Source organism: Mirounga leonina, unplaced genomic scaffold (assembly GCF_011800145.1).
Source record: "Mirounga leonina isolate KUSES-001 unplaced genomic scaffold, KU_Mleo_1.0 Mir_125, whole genome shotgun sequence".
NCBI lineage: Eukaryota > Metazoa > Chordata > Mammalia > Carnivora > Phocidae > Mirounga > Mirounga leonina.
The window spans coordinates 10,648,035-10,661,917 of record NW_023270305.1 but is presented as its reverse complement, the minus strand read 5'-3'; the positions used below and the strand labels follow the sequence as shown (position 1 = coordinate 10,661,917).

The window sequence follows — 13,883 nt, the reverse complement described above, 5'->3', positions numbered from 1 at the left end:
TTGGCCATTTGGATGTCTTCTTTGGAAAAATGTCTGTTCACATCTCCTGCCCATTTCTTGATTGGATCATTTGTTCTTTGGGTGTTGAGTTTGATGAGGTCTTTATAGATTTTGGATACTAGCCCTTTATCTGATATGTCATTTGCAAATATCTTCTCCCATTCTGTCGGTTGTCTTTTGGTTTTGCTGTTTCTTTTGCTGTGCAAAACTTTTTAACCTGATGAAGTCCCAATAGTTCATTTTTGCCCTTGCTTCCCTTGCCTTTGGCGATATTTCTAGGAAGAAGTTGCTGTGGTTGAGGTCGGAGAGGTTGCTGCCTGTGTTCTCCTCTAGGATTTTGATGGACTACTGTCTCACATTGAGGTCTTTCAACCATTTGGAGTCTATTTTTGTGTGTGGGGTAAGGAAATGGTCCAGTTTCATTCTTCTGCATGTGGCTGTCCAATTTTCCCAACACCATTTGTTGAAGAGACTGTCTTTTTTCCATTGGACATTCTTTCCTGCTTTGTCAAAGATGAGTTGGCCATAGAGTTGAGGGTCCATTTCTGGGCTCTCTACACTGTCCCATTGATCTATGTGTCTGTTTTTGTGCCAGTACCATACTGTCTTAATGATTACAGTTTTGTAATTGAGCTTGAAGTCCAGAATTGTGATGCCGCCAGCTTTGCTTTTCTTTTTCAACATTCCTCTGGCTGTTTGGGGTCTTTTCTGGTTCCATACAAATTTTAGGATTATTTGTTCCATTTCTTTGAAAAAAGTGGATGGTATTTTGATAGGGATTGCATTAAATGTGTAGATTGCTCTAGGTGGCATTGACATCTTCACAATATTTGTTCTATCAATCCATGAGCATGGAACATTTTTCCCTTTCTTTGTGTCTTCCTCAATTTCTTTCATGAGTATTTTATAGTTTTCTGATGTCTTGAGTTTGATAAGATCCTTTGCCTCTTTGGTTAGATTTATTCCTAGGTATCTTATGGTTTTGGGTGCAATTGTAAATGGGATGGACTCCTTAATTTCTCTTTCTTCTGTTTTGTTGTTGGTGTATAGGAATGCCACTGATTTCTGTGCATTGATTTTATATCCTGCCACTTGACTGAATTCCTGTATGAGTTCTAGCAGCTTTGGGGTGGAGTCTTTTAGGTTTTCCACATAAAGTATCATATCATCTGCAAAGAGTGAGAGCTTGACTTCTTCTTCGTCGATTCGGATGCCTTTTATTTCTTTTCGTTGTCTGACTGCTGTGGCTAGGACTTCCAATAATATGTTGAATAGCAGTGGTGAGAGTGGACATCCCTGCCATGTTCCTGACCTTAGGGGGAAGGCTCTCAGTTTTTCCCCATTGAGAATGACATTTGCTGTGGGTTTTTCATAGATGGCTTTTATGATATTGAGGTATGCACCTGCTATCCCTACACTCTGAAGAGTTTTAATCAAGAAAGGATGCTGTACTTTGTCAAATGCTTTTTCTGCATCTATTGAGAGGATCATATGGTTCTTGTTCTTTCTTTTGTTAATGTATTGTATCACATTGATTGATTTGCGGATGTTGAACCAACCTTGCAGCCCAGGAATAAATCCCACTTGGTCGTGGTGAATAATCCTTTTAATGTACTGTTGGATCCTATTGGCTAGTATTTTGGTGAGAATTTTTGCATTCATGTTCATCAGGGATATTGGTCTGTAGTTCTCCTTTTTGATGGGGTCTTTGTCTGGTTTTGGGATCAAGGTAATGGTGGCCTCATAAAATGAGATTGGAAGTTTTCCTTCCATTTCTATTTTTTGGAATACTTTCAGAATTATAGGTATTAATTCTACTTTCAATGTTTGGTAGAATTCCCCTGGGAAGCCATCTGGCCCTAGCCTCTTGTTTGTTGGGAGATTTTTGATTACTGCTTCAATTTCTTTAGTAGTTATGTGTCTGTTAAGGTTTTCTATTTCTTCCTGGTTCAGTTTTGGTAGTTCATACATTTCTAGGAATGCATCATTTTTTCCAGATTATCTAATTTGCTGGCATATACTTGCTCATAATATGTTCTTATAATTGTTTGTATTTCTTTGGTGTTGGTTGGGATCTCTGCTCTTTCATTCATGATTTTATTTATTTGGGTCCTTTCTCTTTTCTTTTTGATAAGTCTGGCCAGGGGTTTATCAATCTTATTAATTCTTTCAAAGAACCAGCTCCTAGTTTCATTGATCTGTTCTACTGTTCTTTTAGTTTCTATTTCATTGATTTCTGCTGTGATCTTTACTATTTCTCTTCTCCTGCTGGGTTTAGACTTTACTTGATGTTCTTTCTCCAGCTCCTTTATTTGTAGGGTTAGGTTGTGTATTTGTGACCTTTCTTGTTTCTTGAGAAAGGCTTGTATTGCTATATACTTTCCTCTTAGGACCGACTTTGCTGCATCCCAAAGATTTTGAACAGTTGTGTTTTCATTTTCATTGGTTTCCATGATTTTTAAAAATTCTTCTTTAATTTCCTGTTTGACCCATTCATTTTTTAGTAGGATGCTCTTTAGCCTCCATGTATTTGAATTCTTTCTGACTTCCCTTTTGTGATTGAGTTCTAGTTTCAAAGCATTGTGGTCTGAAAACAGGCAGGGAATGATCCCAATCTTTTGGTAACAGTTGAGACCTGATTTGTGACCTAGGATGTGATCTATTCTGGAGAATGTTCCATGGGCACTAGAGAAGAATGTGTATTCTGATGCTTTGGGATCGAATGTTTTTCATATATCTGTGAAGTTCATTTGGTCCAGTGTATCTTTTAAAGTCTTTATTTCTTTGTTGATCTTTTGCTTAGATGATCTGTGCATTTCAGTGATGGGGGTGTTAAAGTCCCCAACTATTATTGTATTGTTGTCAATGTGTTTCTTTGCTTTTGTTATTAACTGCTTTATATAATTGGCTGCTCCCATGTTAGGGACATAGATATTTATAATTGTTAGATCTTCTTGTTGGATAGACCCTTTAAGTATGATATAGTGTCCATCCTCATCTCTTATTATAGTCTTTGGTTTAAAATCTAATTTGTCTGATATAAGGATTGCCACCCTAGCATTCTTTTGGTGTCCATTAGCATGGTAAATGGTTTTCCACCCCCTCACTTTCAATCTGGGGGTGTCTTTGGGTCTAAAATGAGTCTCTAGCAGATACCATATTGATAGATCTTGTTTTTTTTATTCAATCTGATAGCCTGTGTCTTTTGATTGGGGCATTTAGCCCATCTACATTCAGGGTAACTATTGAAAGATAGGAATTTAGTGCCAGTATATTGCCTGTAAGGTGACTGTTACTGTATATTGTCTCTGTTCCTTTCTGGTCTTTGTTACTTTTAGGCTCTCTCTTTCCTTAGAGAACCCCTTTCAATATTTCTTGTAGGGCTGGTTTCATGTTTGCAAATTCCTTTAGTTTTTGTTTGTCCTGGAAGCTTTTTATCTCTCCTTCAATTTTCAATGACAGCCTAGCCAGATATAGTATTCTCGGCTGCATATTTTTCTCATGTAGTGCTCTGAATATGTCATGTCAGTCCTTTCTGGCCTGCCAGGTCTCTGTGGATAGGTCTGTTGCCAATCTAATGTTTCTACCATTGTAGGTTACAGACCTCTTGTCCTGAGCTGCTTTCAGGATTTTCTCTTTGTCTCTGAGACTTGTAAGTTTTAGTATTAGATGTCAGGGTGTTGACCTATTTTTATTGATTTTGAGGGGGGTTCTCTGTGCCTCCTGGATTTTGATGCCTGTTTCCTTCCCCAAATTGGGGAGGTTCTCTGCTATAATTTGCTCCAATATACCTTCTGCCCCCTCTCTCTTTCTTCTTCTTCTGGGATCCCAATTATTGTAATATTGTTTCGTCTTATGGTATCACTTATTTCTTGAATTCTGTCCTCGTGATCCAGTAGTTGTTTCTCTCTCTTTTTCTTGCTTCTTTATTCTCCATCATTTGGTCTTCTATATAAACTAATTCTCTCTTCTCCCTCATTTTTCCTAGTAGTTAGAGCCACCATTTTTGATTGCACCTCATTAATAGCCTTTTTGATTTTTAGTTCTTTTATTTCTCCAGAAAGGTTTTCTCTAGTATCTTCCATGCTTTTTTTTTTTTTTAAAGATTTATTTATTTGACAGAGAGAGAGTATAAGCAGGGGGAGGGGCAGAGGAAGAGGAAGAAGCAGAGTCTCTGCTGAGCAAGGAGCCCGAAGTGGGACTCGATCCCAGAATCCCGGAACCATGACCCGAGCAGACACCCAACCAACTGAGCCACCCAGGTGTCCCTTCCATGTTTTTTTCAAGCCTAGCTAGTATCTTTATAATTGTCATTCTGAACTCTAGTTCTGACATCTTACTAATGTCCATATTGATTATGTCCCTGGCAGTCGGTACTGCCTCTTGTTCTTTTTTTTTGAGGTGATTTTTTCCATCTTGTCATTTTGTCCAGAAGAAAATAGATGAATGAGAGAACAAAATGCTAACAGGGTAACAACGACTCCAGAAAAATATACACTAAACTAATCAGAAGAGACCTGAAACTGGGGAAAAGAAAGAGAAAGAAAGAAAGAAGAAAAAAAAAAAAAAAGAATATGCTCAAATATGTTCAGGCTGGTGAATACATCAGTGCCACACACTAGATTTTGGGTGTATTTTGGTCTGTTAGAAGAAACTGCCTCCCAAAATTTTAAAGAATGAAAAACTTATATATGTACAAAAATAAGGGTAAATACGATGAAGGGATGGAATATGACTGTAAAGATGAAAATTATAAAAGATTTTATAAAAGTAATTGATAAGAAGTTGGTTGAAAAAAGAAAGATGAGAAATTAAAAAAAAAGGGGGAGAGAATGTGATCAGGCAGGAGACTAGAACAAAGCCATACACTAGAGATTTAGAGTATATTTTGGTCTGTTAGAAGAAACTGTATCCCAAAATTTTAAGAGAGAACAACTTATATATATATATATATATACACCAAAAATAAGGTTAACTACAGTGAAGGGATAGAATATGACTCTAAAAATGAAAAAAATAAAAAAAGACTTTAAAAAAAGGGATTGATAAGATGTTGGTTGAAAAAGGGAAAAAGAAAAATAAAAAAAAATAGAAAAAGGAAAATTAAAAAAAATTAACTTTGAAAGACTAAAGAAACATGGGGAAAAAAGCCATGGATTCTATGAGCAGTATTCCCCTAGTGCTGGGGTTCTGCCGTTCTCATTGATCACTAAACTTGGTCTTGGCTGGCTGTTCTTGCTAATCTTCTGGGAGAGGGGCCTGTTGCCGTGGTTCCCAAATATCTTTGCTGGAGGCGGAATTGCCCTATCCTTGCTGGAGTCTGGGCTAAGTAATCTGCTCGGGTTTGCTCTCCGGGGCTTTTGTTCCCTGCGAGCTTTCCGTACAGCTTTGGAGGCCGAGAGTGAAAATGGCGGCCTCCCAATCCCCGCCCCGGAGGAGCCGAGAACTCGGGGCCCCACTCCTCAGTGAGCCCCCAGAGAAAAGCAGTCAATCACTCCCGTCTCCCTGGTCTCCGGCTGCACTCTGTGCTCACCTGGACTGTGACCGAGCGTTTCTATGTCTGGCACCCGACCCCGTGTGGAGTCTCCAAACCCAGCAAATCCCTGCAGTGCACTCCCCGCCGCTCCTCCCGGGGGAGGAAGGTGAGTCTCCCTGGATCTGCCGCTTGTTGGGTCCCTGCTGGAGGAGCAGTGGCCCGACCGTGCCGCGGGTCACGGTTTATGGCAACCCCGAGCTGAGAGCCCGCGCCTGGGCTCTGCCTCTGCAGCCGGCTTCCCGGCTCCGATACCTGGGAGCTCCGCCACACTCAGGCACCCCCGGTCTTTCTGTGACCCCGAGGGTCCTGAGACCACACTGTCCTGCAAGGGTTCCACCCCCCGCTTAGCCACTGGAGCGACGTCCCTTAGCAGAGCCGACTTCTAAAAGTTCCGATTTTGTGCTCTGCGGCTCTATCACTTGCCAGAAGCCACCAACGGAGGCCCCCTCCCCCGCCATCTATCCTCCCGAATATCGCCTCGGATTCACTTCTCTGCACGTCCTACCTTCCAGTAAGTGGTCACTTTTCTGTTCAAAGAGTGGCTGCTATTCTTTTCTTCGATCTCCAGTTGCGTTCATAGGTGTTCAGAATGGTTTGATCCCTATCTAGCTGAATTCCTGGAACCAGATGAAATTTAGGTCTCCTAGTCCTCCACCATCTTGCTCCTCCCCCTCAAAAAAAATATTAATTTTTATTATAATTTGCATGTACAAGATTACTAATGAGGTAGAATATCATTTTATACATATTTATCATTTCTAGGAATTACTTTATACCTATCATTTATTCATAGTTATGCTATATCAAAGATTTTACCTTTGTGTCTATTGTATATGCTGTAAATACTTTCTCTGGGTCACTTACTAGATTTTGGATAAAATTCTTATGAAGATCCACTGGGTAATGTAATCTAATTTCTTTACAGTTGTTGATCCATGTGTCATTTGCACAGTACTCCTCTGTCAACAAGAATTAGCCAGAGCCCTCCTGTCCCCAATGGTGCTGTATAACAAGTATTTCACACCACTTCAGTCCCAAAGGGAATCAGATCCTATATGTAAAGCAAGGAGTTCCTCATGATGCTGAATATTTAATGAAATTGTGCTCTAGGTTGGACTGATATGATATGCATGTGCTGCTTCCTTCCTGGTGAACTCTTTAGTGTTCTGAAAAGCATGATAGTGATTCTGACATGCCCTTCATGGTTTAACAACTTCTTTCAAGAGAAACTGCACACCTGCAAATTGTGCTTGCATTTGATCTGGCATGATCAGGACCCTCGTTATTCTGTAGCAGGTAGATTTTCTTAAGGGTAATGTATAATGTTGAAGCTTTCCATTTTAATTTTGTTTCAGAATACTCAGTCATAGGATATTTATTATATTTGCAAGTTCATTTTCCTTTTGTTCATTTGATTTGAGTGTCAGATGTAGAAATTTAGCCAATTCACATCACCTTTAAGGGAACATATTAACTCATTACTAGCTGTGGAAGAGTACTTCCACCTGCTTCCATCCTGCATTACCAAGGAGAGTTTTACTATAGAAGTATATATATTATATAATATAATAAATATATTGTTATAACTCCTTTTACTAAAGAATTTCCTAGAACTCCTCAGAACTAGAAAAGAAGAAAACACTTGTGTAGAAAAGCAATTCAAGTGCTTGTAAACCTCAGGAGCATAATTTATTTAGGACACACAAATACACTAATCTTGTATTGATATTGTTCATCATACCAAGTTCAAATCATCTGTCTGCATTTTAAGACTAGCATTGGGCTCTACCAATCAATCTTTATCTACTTCCTTTTGTTTTTGAAATTAAGTATAATTAACATATAATAAAATTTACCATATTAAGATATACAGTTTGATTAGTTTTTATAACACTCTGTAATTGGGCAACCATTACCACAATCAGGATATATATGGAATATTTTTATCACCCCAAAATGTTTCTTTTTGGCCCTGCCTAGTTAAAAGCACCCACAGGGCCCCAGGTAAGTACAATGTTTCCTGTTCCTATAATTTTGGCTCTTCTAGAACTTCATAAAAATTGAGTCAATAGTAAATAATAATTTATATCCAATATCTTGTACTTAATATAATGTTTTGTGATTCATCTAGGTTGTCACATGTATAAATATTACTGAGTAGTGTTCAATTACATGTATGTACCACAGTTTCTTAATTTACCAGTAGGTGTGTGTGTGTGTGTGTGTGTGTGTATGTTGTTCCCAATTTTTGGTCATTGGGAAACAAACTGCTGTAAACATTCTAGTAAAACTATTTGTGTGAGCATATGTATTTATTTATCTGTTTAAATACCTACTGGTAAATCTGCTGAGTCATATGGTAAAAGTATGTTTAAATAGTTGAGAACTGCCAAATTATTTTCCAAAGTTATTGTATAATTTGCAATTCTATCAGCAAAATATGATAATTTTAGCTGCTGTATCTTCCCTAGCACCTGCTATTGTTAGTCTTTTTAATTTTACCTACTTTGGTGGGTGTGTAGTGAAATCTCATTGTGGTATTAAATTTGCATTTTCCTAGTGACTAATGACTTTAAGCAAGTTTTTTTCATGTGCTTATTTGTCACTCATATATCTTTGGTGGTGTTTTAAAAATCTTTTACCCATTTTTAAAAATTGAATTTTTTGGATTTTTATTATTGACTTGAAAAAGTTCTTTATATATTTTGTATGCAATCTGATGTGAGGTACATGTTTTGAAGTATTTTTTTTTTTTCTAATCCATGACTGGTGTTTTATTTTCTTAAAGTGTCTTTTGAAGAGCAAAGGTTTTTAATTTTGATAAATTCCAATTTATCACTTTTTGTGGCTTGTGCCTTTTGTGTATTCTGTAAGAAATCTTTGTCTACCAAGATTACAAAGATTCTCTCCTTTGTGTTTTTTAGAATGTTATATTTTTAGTTCTTACATTTAGGCCTATAATCCATTTCAGGCTAATGTCTGTATAATATGTGAAATAAGAGCCAAGGTTTATCATTTTGCAAATCCAATCATCTCAGAATTATTTTCCCCACAGAATTACTCTGGTACCTTTGTTAAAAATTTTTTGACACGTGTCACTCCATTTCTGGACTTTCTGGTCTCTTCTAGGGATTATATACATATAATCACACTAGTATAACACTCTCTTGATTATGTTACTTTATTTATTTATTTATTTATTTATTTATTTGAGAGAGAGTGAGAAACAGCATGAGAGGGGAGAGGGTCAGAGGGAGAAGCAGGCTCCCCACTGAGCTGGGAGCCCAACACGGGACTTGATCTTAGGACTCTGGGATAATGACCTGAGCTGAAGGCAGTCGCTTAACCAACTGAGTCACCCAGGCACCCGATTATGTTAGCTTTATAGAAATTTTTGCAATCAGGTTGTGTAAGTCTTCCAACTTTGTTGTTTTTCAGAATTATTTTGGCTACTCTAGGTTCTTTGCATTTCTATATAAATATTAGAATCCACATATCAATTTCCACACAAAAAAAGAAAAAAAAAAACCCAAGAACTCTAGACCAATTAAGGAAGAATCAACGTCTAAAAATATTGAGCCATCTGATCTAGGATCATGGTATATGTCTCCATTTTTTTTTTTTTTTAAAGATTTTATTTATTTATTTGAGAGAGAGAGAATGAGAGACAGAGAGCATGAGAGGGAGGAGGGTCAGAGGGAGAAGCAGACTCCCTGCCGAGCAGGGAGCCTGATGCGGGACTCGATCCCAGGACTCCAGGATCATGACCTGAGCCGAAGGCAGTCGCTTAACCAACTGAGCCACCCAGGCACCCTGTGTCTCCATTTTTTTTGTAGTCTTTAATTTCTCTCAACAATGTTTTTTAGTTTTCAGTGCATGGTTTTGCATATTATTGTTAAATTCAACAAAATTTTGTTACATTTTTCAGACGTAAGTAAAGGAATTTGAGATGGGAGAGTGTCCTGGATTATCCGGTGGGCCTAGTGTATTCACGAGGATCCTTTTAAGAGGGAAAGAAGAGCATGAGAGTCAAAGGAGATGTGACAAACAGGAGCAATGGTAAGATTGGGGCCATGAGTGAAGAAATGCCTTATGTACTGTTACACACATCTTTTAATTTCTCATGAACGGTTATATTTCTTAGTTCTAAAAGTTACATTTGAAGATTTTTTGAGGGTTTAAGCTTTATAATTTCAATCTCATTATCAATTTTCTTTACCTATGATATTGGTTTGTTGAATAATATTTATTTTTTTTAAAGATTTTATTTACTTATTTTGAGAGAGAGAGAGAGAAAGAGAGACACTGTGAGTGGGGGAAGGGGTAGAGAGAGAGGGAGAGAGAAAATCCCGAGCAGGCTCCACAATCAGGGCTCAGCAAAAGTCTGACATGGGGCTCAATCCCACTACTCTGAGATCATGACCTGAGCCAAAATCAAGAGTTGGACACTTAACTGACTGAGCCATTCAGGCGCCCCAGAATAATATTTATCTTAAAGTCTGTATTTGATAACATCAGAACCTAGGTCACCTATGGATCCATTTTATTATCTGTATTATTTTCTATGGGTCCTTTGTTTTTATGCACAGAGAGTTTTGATTGAATGTAAGACATTGTGTAAAAATGTTATAGTTTCTGGTGGACATTATCTTTCTCTGGTGACCATTCTCTTTGTTTTCTGGTAGATAGCTATGATAGAGCAGATCATCTTTAATCACAGTCTGAGCTTGTTAAAGGCTGGGTTGCCATTGACATCAGGCTAGAATAGGTCATCTTAGTCCTTAGATACAGATCTCCAGAGGTACCAATTTTGAGCCTGGATTGTTTGCCAGGATCATTCCCCCCCAACATCATTCTAGTGTTTATCTTTTCAGCACTTCATGACTTGAACATTCTGCTCTGTTACCCAGCTATTTTTCTGCTTGGTTTCTTAGTCTCTTACTCTGTCCACCCTAAGGACTTAGCAGATGCTTCAAGAGTCTAATCTAGTGGTTCTCAATTAGGGCGATTTTGCTCCTCAGGGGACAATGGACAATATTTAAAGATATTTTTGGTTTTCACAACTCTGAGGGCAGGGGGCAGATTGCTACTGACACCTAGTGGGTAGAGGCTAAGGATGCTGCTAAACATTCTACAGTGTTCTATAGGACAGCCCCCCACGATAGAGAATTATATGGCCTGACATGTCAATAGTGGAGGATGAGGAGCCTGGGTCTAAACCACTGAGTATCAAGTTTACTTCCTTCTACCTCTCTTCTCTCATAGACTTATTTCCTCCAGACTTGACTGTCTTGGCAGCTGCAAAACTCCATATTTAAAAGAAAAAATCTTCAGCCTCACAAGATATTAAATATCTTTGCTAGTTTTCTGTCTTGTAGCAGTGAGGCTCTGCCAAGCATCTCAGCTTCACCTCCTGTGCCAAGAATAGGCAAATCCCTAAGGGTAAACATGGCTTACAGAAAATTGTGCTCACTTCAATGTGCCTTCTTTTCTTTGTGATCAGGCTTCTCAAATCCAAGTTTGTGTCTGTTTTTTCCCAATTGTTCTTGACCAGAGCACTGGCCTCTACAAGCTACCCTTTCATAGCTAGAGGCCATAGTATTCCTAGATGATGAGAAAGCAAGAAGGGATAGACAGAAGTTCAGCTCAGAGAGGTAACTGAAGAAAAGTATTCCTTATTAGATGGGAGATAGGAAGTAGGCTCAGTGTCTTCATCACAGCCAGTAAAAGAAAGCTGAGAAAATCTTTTGCAGAAGATCTGCTTGATCCATGGCTTTAAAGGAAAATGTGGGTTAGAGAGGTAGGAGGGAAAAAGAAAGAACCTCATGACAAGGAAAGCAGTAAAGCCATCAGCTGAATCTGTAATACTCTCAAGAATCACTGTGTGGCAAAGTCCTGGCATCCCATTTAAAACCTAGTTCTGGGGTCTGGCATGAGGCTGAGTCTGACATTTTACACCAAGAAGACTGAGTACAGAGGGAGAGGGTCCCTGCACCTCAAATGAGGCTGAAATACATCTCTTCACCACATGAAGAAATCAAATATTCAGAAGGAAAGGAAGCTAACAAAACTAGTAATTCTAATATCAGTTCATTCCTGTGAAATAGACTTTGTTATTTAAAACAAGTACCTTTAGAATATCAAAAGATATATAATTGGAAACTACCTATTGAAAAGGAGAAATTATGACAAAAGCCTATTTTAAAAATGTAAAAGGATCAGATTAAAATCTTGGAATTTATAAGTATTGGAATTAAAGAATTTAATAGATTAGATGAAACATGGAATGGAGCCAAAGGAAAAACAGTTATTTGAAGATGATACAGAAGAAATCACCCAGAATCCAGTAGTGACGGGAAAAACAGTAAAAACTGGAAAATCATTATGAGAGTGGGTGAGATTGATAAGCTCCACCATAGGTATGATAGAAATTCTGGAATAAAAGAGGGATGGAGTGGTGGAGAATTAATATAGGAAGACATAACAGGTGAGATTTCTCAGAAATTAGGAAACTCTGAGTCCTTAGGGAATACACAACAAAAAATAGACAACAAATGCCATGCAAGAAAACTAAAAACAAATCCACAACTTAACACAGAGAAGTGAGATTGTGAAACATTAAAGAGAAAGAAAAAAATCTTAAAAACTAGTCTCTAGAGAGAAAAGACGAGTTATCTGCGTGTGAAGTGTCTTTTGACTGAAAGCAGACAGATCACGCAGAAGAAAGTCCAAAAGACAATAGAATCATATATTCAAAATCCTGAGGGAGCTTCACTGTTAACCTAGACTTTTATACTCAGCTAAATCTTCATTCCCATGTGAGGGTAAGGAAAAGGCATTATTCAGTCATACAAAGACTGTTGACCAGTTATAGAATGATACCAGAGGATTTATTACAATATGCAGTGCAGGTAGTGGAGATAGGAACTCAGAGCATGGACAAGAGGATAAAAGTGAGCAAAGAAAAAATAAAAATCTGTCAATTAAAAAGCATTTTTGGTGTTTAAAAAGGTAAAATTAAACATACAGCAATAACCTAATGGTGGGGCTATGATTTTTTTAAGGCATGCTAAGATTTTTGACAAGTTTTGCATAAGAGGAAATATTGAATAACTTTAGACTGTCTTAGATAAATGTGGAGCTAAATTTGGGTAAAGTATTTGAATATTAGGAACATAATTTATAGCTTCAAATCAGTGGACAAAAATAGATGATAAAAATATTTGCCCATCAGAAATCAGGAAAAAGAAAAAAGAAAACAAAGAAATGGTAAACAACTCAATTTTAAAAGTCCCTATCATATATAAATTACTTCAGAAAATTAAAAAAGAGAGAAAATCATCTAACTTATTCTATAAGACTTTTATAACTTTTATACCTAAGTAAGAAAAGGCTAGAATAAGACAAAACATGGACCAATTACACTTTTGGTTACAAGTCCAAAGATCTGAAATGAATGCCAAGGAATAGAATTCAGTGGTGTTCCAGACAGTAACAGATTATGACAAAAGAGATTTTATCAATAATACGAGGCTGCCTTCATATTAGGAACTATATTAATAGCAAAAAAAAAAAAAATCAGAAACTTGCCAATATCACTTGTTGGCAAGCCAGCACAATTTCTTGTGATAAAACGACCCTTATGATATGACTAGAATAATTACTACAAATAATTCTTTTTTTAATGAAAAAGCACAGTACACAGTCAAAAGTCACCAAGCATCAAAGAAAGAAACCACCATGAGACTTTATCCTAGGCATGCAAAATTATTTTAATATTAGAAAATCAGTCCATGTAATTCATTACCATTCAAATTAAAGACAAAAATCATATTGACTCACAGGAAGTGTATCATCAACTTTACATACGATCTTAAAAATAACTTAGGAAATTAGGAATAGAATGTATTGTTAAAATTTACAATAGATTCTACTGTTAGATTGTTAGTTTTCAGACAATCTACAAGAAACATAATGCTTAATGATGAAGTGTTGGACATTTCTCCCTGAGATTGGGATCATAGTACAGCATGTCACCAGCGTTTCTCACTGGTATTAGGGTGGCATCCTTCTACAGTTCTCCCTAAGAAAAATTTAAAATGTTGGTGGGATTGTGACAGTTCTCTGCTCAAATCCCTACAGTGGCTCTCCGTTTCAGAGTGGGGTAGAGGTCCCTGTAGGATCTGGCTCCCTTACCTCCTCTCTGCTTTCTTGCCCTAGTCATGTTTCAACCCCACTGGCATCCCTGGCATTTCCTAAGCATTCCAGGCACACTCCTGCTTCCCGGTCTCTGCCTGCACTGTTTCCTCTGCCTGGAAAGCTTGTATCCCATCTTTCAGGTTTTCCC

At 37.6% G+C, this 13,883-nt stretch overlaps 1 long non-coding RNA gene across 1 annotated transcript in view; it reads left to right on the top strand.

The window, feature by feature from the left end:
* Nucleotides 1-9,592, top strand: part of LOC118007633 — a 289,725-nt gene extending 280,133 nt beyond the window's left edge. The window contains exon 5 of the long non-coding RNA XR_004678445.1: nucleotides 9,465-9,592. This is a non-coding gene — a long non-coding RNA (uncharacterized LOC118007633). The remainder of the gene's footprint in view (nucleotides 1-9,464) is intronic.
* Nucleotides 9,593-13,883: the final 4,291 nt, after the last annotated feature.